The following is a 12,570-nucleotide window of genomic DNA, read 5'->3' on the forward strand; positions in this document are numbered from 1 at the left end:
CAGCACATCCCTGGTGCAGCTTCCTCAGAGTGGCTTCAGCATTCTGGCGTTTCCTCAAGCCCTGACCCGCAGATGCCCTGGGGAGTATGTGAAGGCTGGAGAGCCCAGGACACCTCCGTGGGCCAGCAGTGTTCCCCACCTCACAGAGCTGCTCTTTTGGGCAATGCCCACTCACTTTTGCTACAGCAACAGGCACACAGACCCACTGGTCCCCTCCAAGCGAATGTTTGAATCACACCATGGATTCACAGGCAACTGGCTTTTGTTCTTCAGGATCTTCGTCTGGGAACGAAGGCAATTACCACATCCCAGCGCCTCTGCTCCCTGCAATAAATCTCTCACAGGAGAATGGATCTTGGAGGCAGTTGCTTCAGGCTGCTTAGTGACCACTGCCAGTCGGGAAACAGCCTGGCACTCATGGACAGCACTGCATGGAGTGCCAAAGGCTCACAAAGCAGCATGGCAGCACCAGGAGAGGCTCTGCTGCTTGCTGCATTTTGGGCAAAAACTTCATCCTCCTTCCCTCAGTGATGGAGGAAGCAAAGGGCATGAGGTAGAGGCCAAGTTTACACCACAGATCTTCACAGGAAAAGTGTCAAGTGTTTTTCAAACTTACGGCTGAATTAGGTTTGTCAGAGTTAGAGCTCCCAACAGATAGTACACTGATCCCTCTGTCATAGCCAGAATTAAATGCCTTTTACAACAGCACTAAATGTAGTTTTCTGGGAGCATTAGAAACAGAATCCAGCCCATGTGCTCCAGTATCCCTCCTCTTTTCTGTAGCCATACAAATAAACCACCCACTATGCACATGCATGTTCCCCATGGTCATGGAACAACACCTGAGTTTCTAACCTCACCTAGACAAGTTTGTTGGATTTAAATTCGAACTACCTCCCACAATTACACTCTGGACTTTTGAATAAGACCAAATGCTTTGGCTGGTATCAAGGTTGGCTCTAGAGACACTGGCAAGAGGGCTTTGTTGATGTTTAAAGGAAAGGTCACTGCCACTAAGTGGAAACTAATAATTGGCAACTGCTTGTCTTTTCACTTAAAATAACACCTAAATGCCCCCAAAATCACAGGATCCTGGGCTGCTGAGCAAGCCCAGAAAGTTGGGTGCAGTGTCTGCCCTTGCTGGATGCTTCTTTTGGACCTCTCAGCTCTGCCATCTGTTTGCTTCTTGCCATGCAGCACAGTTGCGGCCACCAGTGATGGTAGCTCATCAGCACTCATTGCCACAAAGCAAATATTCCAAGCAGTCAGCTGTCCCTTGGGGCAAGTGCTCTTCCTGAAGTCAGCCTCTATTCAAACATCTCAAAATAAATTAGGAATAACAGAGTTCTTAGAGTTAAGAAGTGTCCATCCAGTGCAAGAAGACCTTGGTGAGTAGACATATGACCTTGGGACAGTTAGATGGTAAAATCTCAATGTACTTTTAATGTCTGTAAATCTCTCTAATAAGCAGCTGAGCAAAGGGCAAATTGTGTTGCTCAGTTTGGGTGGCGCTGTCACTCTGGGTTAGCTTGTTTGCAAATGGGTTGCAATTCTGTTTACATGCAGTCAATTTAAAAAATCAGCTCAGGTGCATTTTAAGAAGATTTATCTGTACCAGGCAGTAAACCCTGATCTGCCATCCTCGAGGCACATCTTTCACACAACCCTTGGAAGGGCTTCCCAGCACATGGGCTAGCAACATGTTAATCTTTATAAATCAAATATTTGCCAAGTGGAGTAGAAAGCCATGTGTCTAAGCAAGATGCATTGAAAAATGGAACAAAGTGCTCTGTGTGTCAGAGATCACTAGGTTGTGTTGCAAGCCTGTCCCTTGCAGAGTTATCCTTCGAAATAACATTTCCCTAGCCCAGCTGTAGATCTTATTCCACACCAGCATTTGTTTTTCCTACTTTTTACTGCAGAAAGCTGACCCTCTCTCTGACCCAGATCCTCCTCATGAAGTTTAATGTGATCCAAACTTTATCTGAGTTAGATTTGTAGAACTGGTAAAAGTGAAGAAGATTTGCCTCCCTCTCCTAGTACTGGGGCTGTGAAAGTATATCCCATGCCTGCCATATCTCAGCTACGCTACACTGTCACACATCTCAAAACTTCACAAGCTGCTGTTTGGTGCTGATGCCTCACACTTGATAGCAGCACTGTCTCTGCAGTTCAAAGCTTCTGTGGTACCCTTATTTATCTGCATATGGATGCTTCTCTTTGTTTCTGCAAGGGATGCTTCTGCTGTAGCATTTGGAAGCAAGAGAGCACAGTCACCATTCTAATAAATCATTTTTTACTGTACAACTACTTATTTAGGAAGAAGAGTAAAGCAGTTGTTGCTTCTCTCTTGACTAATGCCAAGTACTTCAAAAGGGACCTCTAATTCAGGCACTTTCCTTACGAATGCAGACAGACCCAGATGCCTCTCACATGCAGAAACTAAAACTCCAAGATGCTTCTGCAGGACCAAAACACTTCTGCTTTCCAGTTGTACCAATAGTGCCATACACTCCTGCTTATGCAAAAGAGTTTGTAACTTCCACAAGGAGGTCTGGGGCAGGCTTAATACTGAAAATGGACAGACTACCACTGAAACAGGAGCAGGACTAATGGAGTATATACTCAACCTGTATATTTTACACAGCCCTGGAACAGACACTTCCATGCTAAAGCTCCTCTCCTTTTCCTTCCCACACTCATGGGATTCCCACGTGCAAAGAGAAATGAGACCTTGCTGTCCCATGACCTCCAGCTGGCCAAAAGGCTTCTGGCTTCTGCTCCTGCAGGACCTTCCCAGGTCTCCCAAAAGAAGATTCATCAGTGTTCAGGAAGCAATTAACACTGCATTGCAGTGATCTGGTCATGGCACAACTTCCTGCTGTTCCAGCTGACAGAGAGGCATCACTCCAGGATGTCCCACATCTGTCACTACAAGCAAGCTGTTAACAAATGTTATCACTTTCACATGGATCAAGCTATTAGTAGCAGCGGTGCCTGGAAAAACCTAGACAACTCTTCCAGTTCCTCTGGACAAAGCAGCAGCACTACTTCCTGACCTCCATGCAGACATCAACTGGAAGACTGCTCTCCAGATACATCCCAACCACAGCCCAGCCCAGCCAGGTAACAGCACACTTTGCTCTTTGGACTTTGGCTTGTGGATGCAATTTCACATTCACAGCTCTGCAGGAGAGAGACAGAGAGGACACGTGTTCATGCTAATTCTGCAGCCTTCCAAACAAGCATCCTTATTCTGCCCATAAGTGGTCTGTGCTGATTTGCTTTCATGGCCAGACACCTGCATGTTTGGCAATGCCATTATTTGTCTAGTTCTCTCAATTTCCTCTCCCCCTCTCCTTTCAAGTCTGTCACATCAGGGTTGGCCGAACTTCCTGATGCTACAGACTTCACATCAAGAGTCTGGTATGTCAGGGATATGTCTTCTAGGAAGCTGAGGGGAGAGGGCACAAATTCACAGAGAGGAAGAGCAATACCTCCCCAAGGGGACAGAGTGCCCCATGCATGTAGATCTCAAGAGCCTGTCTGTACCAGGTCACCGCCTTGCACAGCAAAATGCACAATTCACCCTGCAGTCCTCACCCACCCATGCCCCCATCAACAGCAGTGTGCCCTACCTTCAGCACTTGAGTCACCTCAATGACTTGCAAGTAGGAAGCTGTGTCAGAGCTCTGCAGTGAGTACCTGTGTCTCCTCTTTCTGATTTGTGCACTGCTGAAAGTTCAGTGTGGAACTGTGCACTGAAGACCCACTGCACACATTCCTTTGTGGCATATGGCAATCAGACCTTCTCAGCCTGGGGTGATAGAACTGTCAGCAAGGAAAAGATTTTCCTAGTTTACTTCTGTGGCTATTCTGATGCCTGTGTGCTGGGAAAAAAAAATTCCTGCAGCATCAGAAAACAATTTGAGACTTGCTGACCGTGTTAGTTTCTTCTAATAGTTCTTCCCACAGTGGCTGAGGTGATCAGCTGCTCTTGCTCCAGTTGCAGTACTGGTCACAAGAAGCAGCTGAGGCTACTTGTATTACTGCATTGCTTTCAGGGCCTTTGCTGGGTTAAGTAGTTTGGGAGACTTCTAGACATTCAGCATGTAGAGTATGGAGTATTACCCAGGGCTTAGAGCTTGCATTAGTTGAGTAAAAAAGTCTATTCCATGGGTGACAGTTCTTAAGCTTAGTCCTGGCTAAGCAATGCAGCTTTGGTTCACAGCACCTCACTTGGTGTTTTGTTTCCTATGATACAGCACTGAGAACTACAAGACATCTTAGCTGAGAAAAAAAAAGTCCTTCCTCCACAACCCCAGGCTTATATTTTTAAGGCAAATTATTTTATTCCAATGATATTTTGCTTTCTTGACTTGTCTGCAGAGTTAGATTTAAACAGGTTTTTATTTTGCTGGTTTTATTTCTTAAATACCCCCAGGTCTTGGTTTGGTTTGTTTCAGCAATCTCTTGTGGACATGCCAGCCTTAATCTCACTCTTCCAGGCCCTTCTTATTGTCTGGGATGAAAGCAAAACACAGAGCCTCTCCTGCTAATTGCCAGCTCTCTGTTTCCCACTGACAGGTGTATTGTCTGGAGGAACAGACCCAATTGTATCCCTGCGCAGGAGGGCATCAGCTGCTGATATTAGAGAGCCTTTCAGGGTAGCTTGGGCATGGCATGGTTGTTTAGTGCCGTCATTTACAGCAAATCTGTGTAGCCTAGAAACTTTTAATAGGAAAAAAAAACAGGACCTGCCTTTATTATTAATCTTTTCTCAAGCTGCTAACTACCCCTAAATCTCCCATCTTCCTACCAGCAAGACAGGGCATTTGGTTTTGATCCTCTTTGTAACGTTAAATCTCTTTGATACCCTTCTCCCAGAGCTTTCTGATGAAGGGGTCCTGCAGGTTTAACCAGACATCCACTGTGCATCCACTTTAACTTGCAGTCACCGCTAACAAAAAAGTTTGCAAACAGCTATCCCTGTGAGGTTTGTTCTGAAGCAGTGGGGCAAGTTAATATTCATGTTCTCAGACTGACAAACACTATGGAAAGGTGGTTTATATCCTCTGGAGATCCTGAGGAACATCCCTGAGGCAGGGAACTCACTTCAGGGAACAGTGACTGTGCCTGCTTTGCCAGGTAAGAAGAGGGGCTCTGGTGCTCAGGCAGAGTGAGGAAAGGCAGCAGCAAAAGGGAGCCTCTGAGGGACAAAAGGGAAAAAGGACAAGAACAATATTAGACCCAGATTGCATCTGTCTGCCCATTTTTCACATTAAAGGGTAAAGCTTTCCATACGTGACTGTCGCACAAGAGCAGAGCTCCAGCCAGCACCACGCGACCAGAAGCGCAGCAGACCATTAACAGATGGCCCAAGGTTTCGCTGCAGGAACCTGGCAATAGAGAACCCATCTCTTTACTGGATTTAATCACGTCAGTCACAAGACAGGAGGGTGTCTACAAACAACCAGCATAAGCAATTCCACACCAACCTGCAGGAATACAGCTGCTGAGAAAGAGGAAGCGTGCTGGTTCTGGCTGAGCCCTGGGTGCCTCCGCAGCTTTGGAGCAGTGTTTTGGTCAGACTAGCACAGGCATCTGCAAGGAGGTTTCCTTTTATTTCTGCTCTCTCCCAAGCTGTGCAACATCCATGTGTGCATCCAATAATGCATTGGAGGGCGGGACAGAGACCTCTTCATACCTGAACTTCTCTTCCTCTTCTTCTGACTTGCATAGCTTTGCCAGCTTGTTCTGCCAGAACCTAAATAAACATGAAGACTTGATTCCAACACTACTAACAGAAGGACTTCTGCAATTGTCAACAGAACACGAGAAATTCAGGCACTTCTCCTAAACTGTATTGACAAGTGATAGACAGTAGCATAATGATCTGAGTATCATAATGCTAGAAAACAGCCTAAGAACAGCAAGGGGCTCTTGAGTTTGTAGCCCACAGCATTTAGCTGAAAGCCAGTGAAGGGCTCCCATGCACTTCATCTGTCCCCCTCATTTGGAGTGAGACAATCTATTTATGATGTCTACACCTCTGCCAGCAACTTTTTTCCTGTTCAGAAAACTGTTCAGGAACTCTCTAGAATTTCTTTCACGTTTCAGTGTGTCATCCCCTTGACTGCACCACTTGTCTGCTCCCTGCTTCAACTTCTTGCAGTTTTCAAAGTAATGAAGACACCCTCTTGGACTCAGATCAACTCTCTGCTTTATGTAACGGGTCTAAACACCTCAATTCTGCTTTGAGAAGCTACAGCTGCACTACAAAGAAGGTCCCTGAGAGATCACCTTCTGCCCAAGCACACACTTCCATGATGAGCTTTGTTTTGGCCACAGGTTGGTAAAGTTTTAGTCTATCTACTTCTGATCTTGTCAGAATTGTATTTAAATTCTTCTGACAGATTCTTGGCCTGCAGTTTGTTAACAGATCGTTGTTGAAGAAAGATGATGGAAATTAGAGTGGTTCTGAAGAGGAGAGACACATGGTGCATTTATTCTCCAGTTCAGTGATTATCTCTCTGCCTGGCTCCACTCCTAATACAAGTTCACCTTGGGACATTAAAGTTGTTGCTGGCTAGTTTGGGAACTCTTGAGCATTCATTGGAATATGCATAAGATGAAGCCATGCCAAGGGTTCAGGCTCAACTGCAGTGTGTGCTTTCAGCTCCTGGACGATTTGTATGGCCTCTGGTGAGCTCAAATGAAAATCAGTCCCATATAGGGTTGGATGGTGCAGGGCCCCAGTATATTCTCCTACCAGTTCTGCAGTCAGGCATTGAGTGTAAATGCAGTCAGCCACTCGGGTATCTGGACTTCGTGCAGCAGAGACACAAATGTAGCTACTGGCAGCACAAGAAAGCAGTTCTTGGGGTACTCTAACTGACTGTCATTTCACACACAAGTGTCAGGGGTGATTTGCCACCTTTTGTTTTGCACAGTTGTAGGCTTCAATCCCACAGCCACAAGCTGCTGGGCACCACACCCCCACCAGTGCTATACTGGGATCCCTGACTTTTACCTAACAGTACTGCAGGCATCACTGGTGCACTAGAGTGTTCTGTGTGTGCAGCTGTTGGGCTGACTGTGTCTACCAGGGTTGTCTGTCTGTCCTTTGAAAACCTTAAACAGGTTTAGGTGCCAAGCTAATTTCATCAGAAAGTGCTGGAACAATGAACCCCCTCTGCCCATCACACTGCTCTGTTACATAAAACCATTCCTCATCTTATCAGACCTCACCTGGAGTACTGTGTGTAGTTCTGGAGCCCCCAGCACAAGGAGGACATGGAACTGTTAAAGTGAGTCCAGAGTAGGGCTACAAAGACGATCAGAGGTCTGGAGCAGCTCTGCTATGAGGGTAGGCTGAGAGAGTTGGGGCTCTTCAGTCTGGAGAAGAGAAGGCTTCAAGGAGACCTAGTATCTGAAGGCTGTGGAGGGACTATTTACAAGGTCTTGTAATGACAGGACAAGCAGTAATGGGTTTAAACTGGCAGAGGGGAGATTCAAACTAGATATTATGAAGTTCTTTACAGTGAGGGTGGTGAAACACTGAAACAGGTTGCTCAGGGAGGTTGTGGCTGCTCCTTCCCTGGGGATGTTCAAGGCTAGGTTGGATGAGGCCTTGGGCAACCTGTTTCAGTGGGAGGTGTCCCTGTCTATGGCAAGGGGTTGGAACTGGATGGTCCTTGAGGTCCCTTCCAACATAAACCATTCTATGATCTGTGAAGACTGTAGTTTTTGCAACTCCTTTATTCTAGGGAGCAAAAAACTGCCTGATGATTTATGCTTGTTACCCTGAAGAAGCAGCATGTTTGCCTTTCATACTGCAAGAGCAGGTGCAATGTTTGTAGAGTAAAATAGTACTGAGCAGGTGCAGTCTTTGTAGAGTAAAACACTACTGAAGATTTTGTTAAATATTCCAAGCTACCCCATTCCAGGTCCAAGAATTCAAGATGTCATTTGGCACTTACACAAAGAGAAAGCATTGAGTATGAAAATGGGAAACAAGGCAGAGTGTAAACTCAGACACCAAAATACCTGGGAGTTTGTACACCACATCTGCACATTCTATAAAGGCACAGGCATCAGTTTGAATGCCCACCTGTTGGGAAAAAAACACTCCCATTCCTTGTAGCCCAACTAAGTTTTCAGAAATATATCTAGAGTGTTATGTAACTTCCCTGGCAGATGTCTTGTAGGATGCTAAACCTGGATTGCAGCTTTGTTAATGCTAGAAACAGACTTCAGGCCTAAGGAAAGGAAAGGAAAGGAAAGGAAAGGAAAGGAAAGGAAAGGAAAGGAAAGGAAAGGAAAGGAAAGGAAAGGAAAGGAAAGGAAAGGAAAGGAAAGGAAAGGAAAGGAAAGGAAAGGGAAAAGGAAAGGAAAGGGAAAAGGAAAGGAAAGGGAAAAGGAAAGGAAAGGAAAGGGAAAAGGAAAGGAAAGGAAAGGGAAAAGAAAAGATAAAAGAGAAGAAAAGAAAAGAGTTTACATTCTTCAGGCTTGGACACAGTTCAACCTACCAGATGAAGGTAAACCCTGAAAGTATGAAACCTTAGGTTTTTAAAGAGGGTATTTCAGACAGTACAAGGATGAGCTTCCTCATGCTAACAGAAACTGCTGAAGGGAGCTGTCAGGCTACAGAAGCTCTCTTTTAGATATTGGTCTAGAATGTTAAAAAAATATTTAACTTGACACTCTTTCCTTCAGTCTTTGTTCTTCTCAATACTTTGCTACTTACCAAGCTCTTCAGAACAGGACCATCACATTGTGTCTATTCTGACCCAGTACACTGGGGACAGTGGTTGTGCCCAGTGATGCCACCCATTACTGCATTGTATGTTCAGAGGAATGCTGAGCAGCTGTCAGGGTTTACTGGTCTTGATGACATCTGCACTGGAGGCCTCTGAGAGGCTGTAGGAAACATGAACAAGACATCTGTGGAGGGCATCAACCCAGAAGAAAACTTTGCAGTTCAACAGGTGTGAAAAAGCCTAGGTGAGAAACTCAGAAAAGATCCTATTCTTAGGAGCATCAGCTGTATCGACACAAATGGGACTGCAAACAGAGATCCTGTATAGTTAAGAGGGAGAAACAAGCACTTGTCTGAATCTCAGCCAGCAATAGATGGAGCTAGTGGTGCACTAAGACAGCTTTGAGCTACGAGCAAGGTGTACCTGCACATCTGCAAAAGAGCCAGTCGTGTACCTGGGAGGATAGGAGAAGACACTATATTACCAGAAGGTAAAACAATAATTGTAGGACATCTGCTTAGTTGTCAAGGACCAAGAGGGAAATAAAGCTGTTGTCCCCTCTAGCTAAAACCTGCTGTTTCTTTTTCCCTAGACTCCCAACCACCAACTGCTCTACAGTTTGTATGCCAATCCAATTTTGATGCCCGTAATTCACCCCAGAGACTGTTTATTTTAACTTTATCAAGTGAAAAGAAAAACAACTGTGTTAAAATAATAAAAAGTAGAGAACTCCTGGCAGGAGGATATTCTTTCAGACAGTTTCCCAGACTAACTGGTATACAAGAAGATAGGACTTTAGTTACTCAAGGGTCAAAAGAAGGGAGAGGAGAATGCAGAGCGTGTGTTCTCTCTGTGTTTATCTTAAAGGTAATCTTTTAGGTTTGTTGGAACAAATGTTCTCAGTATAATGTGCTCTGCCTCAAAACAGGCAGACAGGCCTCACCTGAGCCCTACAGGACACAGTAGAGAGGAATCCACACATGGGACGCTGTCTGGTGTAGCCTATGCCAAGGAGCGTCCTCTCTAACTCCAACAGCTTGGTGGTGTATCTCCATACCCTGACCTGTGTAGGACAGAGCACCAGACCTCTCCTAAGTGCACCAAAAGGCACTTTGGATAGCAGATGTGTCTGTTTCCTTTTCTAGATTTTGAGCATCAGGCACCTTTTCCTTTTTGCAGTGGCATAGAAAGCCTGAGCAACGCCAGCACATGCCATGTGCAAGGCATCCTCACTGAGAACTCACAAATCAGAGGATCTTTCATTTGGTGCTCTCTAACATAAGCTGATTCTCTCATCTTTCATGACAGGACTTTTCCTATTCCCTGGCAGGGGCTAACACCACACTTGGCTCTGCAGCTCCTCCAGTCTGGTTGGTGGGGTTTTTCTTTGCAAGACTGGCACCATCCAGAAAGAGACTGGGGTTTGGTTTTCTTCCTCATGGCTGTTTCTGTTCCCTCCCATTGGCAAGTCTTTTTGAGCAGACATTTCCCAATAGCTTTGCCCAGCCACCCTATTTTCATTAGAATACTTTCAGCTGAGTAATGCACTGGTGGAGAACACTCTTTTAAATAATTATGAGGGACACTGCACCCATGTAGGTTTGGCCTGGACACATGGAACCCTAGTTTCACACTTTGGCCATCTGCTAACTGGGTGCTGTTCAGAGGGAGCCTGCAGGATGTCTGACTTGCTTCTGATGCAAAAGGTGCCACTCCTCTTGGAATGCAATGCAACCTGCTCCTCTCAGCCACGCCACCTACTCCAACGATGTCATGTTCTGAGCATTAACCATCTCAAGAAGGAAGATACTGTACTGGGTTAAATGGAGAAAGTTTCCTTTAGGCAAGAAGCCAAAGCACTGCTTACATTCTCATGTTGTTCTCTGAGACAGACAGACAGTCTCCTGTAATTAACATTTAACGTTTGGAACAAATATAATTTCGGTTTATTTTTTTATTAATCAGCAAGATTTTTATTCCAGGAACTTACTTGTCTAGAGAGCATATTAAGATATGTGGCAGAAAAATCCCATTACAAAGCTGCTTTGCATTAGAATCACAGAATGGCAGAACAGTTCGGGTCGGAAATGTTACCACAAGTTCTTCTCTCTAGGGGTGCATCAGGGCATTCCTTTTTACAGGTGAGGAAGCTGGGGGAAAGAAGTAAAAGTGGAGGTCAGATGCAGTTTACCCAGACAACACCAAACTGGTTTTACTGGCCTCCTTGACATACAGCAGGATTTCCTTAATTTTGAGAAGGTGCAGTTCTCTTTTTTTTTCCTTTCACCATATAATATCAACAGCACAGCAGTTTTAGGTAGGTTTTCTTTTCCTCATACAACTGTAGGGTTTGGGATTTTTTGTAAGGCTCTCGTAGTGGTCCTGGGTGTCACCTGCCCCCCACCTCAAGGATTCATCCAGACTAAACTCAGTCAGCTCGAAGTTAAAGAATGAAGCTTTATATTCACCGTTTAGCACAATTTACAAGCACAGAAATGCAATATATTACAGATATTTACAACTATATGCAGCTATGTACAAGGTAAAAGTAATACAGAAATACAAGACCCCTCCCAGCAGTCAGAGTGACCAGGAGTGGCTCCCAAACACCCTTCCACCTTCTTTCCACCCCCTCCCCTATCTCAGAATCTCCCTTATGTACAAGGTGATCTGGAAAGGTCAGCAAGAGGTGTTAGAAGCAGAAAGATTAGTTGGAAAATGTGCAGGGCCAGGCAGCAGAGTTAATATGGCAAAAGCCAGGCAGAGACTGTCTTACCTGTGTTTGTGCCCTTCCTTTTATATGTCTCAGCAGAACAAATGGGTAATCTAGACATCACTATATATTCTTTTCACAGCCAATAATCTGATTTCTCGGATTAAAATATTCCAATTAGCCTCAAAGCAGCCCAACTCTGTAGGCTGAAAAAGACAAGACTGAGAAAGGACCTTATAAACACATATAAGCATCTAAAAGGTGGAGGTCTGGGGATGGAGCTGGGCTCCTTTCAGTGGTGGCCAGTGATAAGAGAAGGGGCAATGGGGACAAATTAGAATATAGGTTTCACCTGAACTCAAGGGGAAACTTCTTCACTTAGTGGGTGATGGAACACTGGAACATGCTGCCCAGAGAGGCTTTGGACTCTCCTTCTCGGGAGACTTTCAACACCCACCTGGATGTGTCCCTGGATAACCCGATACAGACATACCTGCATCAGCAGAAGGTTAAGACTAGATGATCTCCAGAGGTCACTTCCAACCTCTACCATTCTATGATCTAAACATAAAAGTTTTGGGGTTTTTTCCCCTCCTTTTCACCAATTTTCATTTTCTTTAGAAGTCTCCGAGCTTTATAGACAATCCGTTAGACGAGACCCACAACCCAGTAAGCACAGCATCACTTCCATTCATACACGGCAAGAGAAAGGCAAAGGCAGGCATAACGACGCAGCCCCAGTGTACACACGAAAGCACAGTGGAAGCCTGGAGGAGCATCTCGCGTAGTCCTGTCCTGCCCTGCTCCAAGCAGTCTTGTGCCCAAGCACAAGCGCCGCCGGACGAGCGCACGCAGGCGCGGGGCTATGCACGGACCGGGACCACCTGCGTGGTGTAAAGCACACATCAGCTGCAGAGCCACAGCCGCGCCCGCGCCCGCGCCCGCCGGGATGTCCGAGCCCGCGAGTCGGTGTCGGTAACTCCGGAGAGCTCGTCCCGGCGGCAGGACTCTAAGCACCGCCATCGCGGCCAGCGCCCCCCTGTGGCCGGCTGCGGGTAGGCAGCGGCGGGCGCAGACAGCGGCGGGCACAGGCGG

Source organism: Pogoniulus pusillus, chromosome 35 (genome assembly GCF_015220805.1).
Source record: "Pogoniulus pusillus isolate bPogPus1 chromosome 35, bPogPus1.pri, whole genome shotgun sequence".
Taxonomy (NCBI): domain Eukaryota; kingdom Metazoa; phylum Chordata; class Aves; order Piciformes; family Lybiidae; genus Pogoniulus; species Pogoniulus pusillus.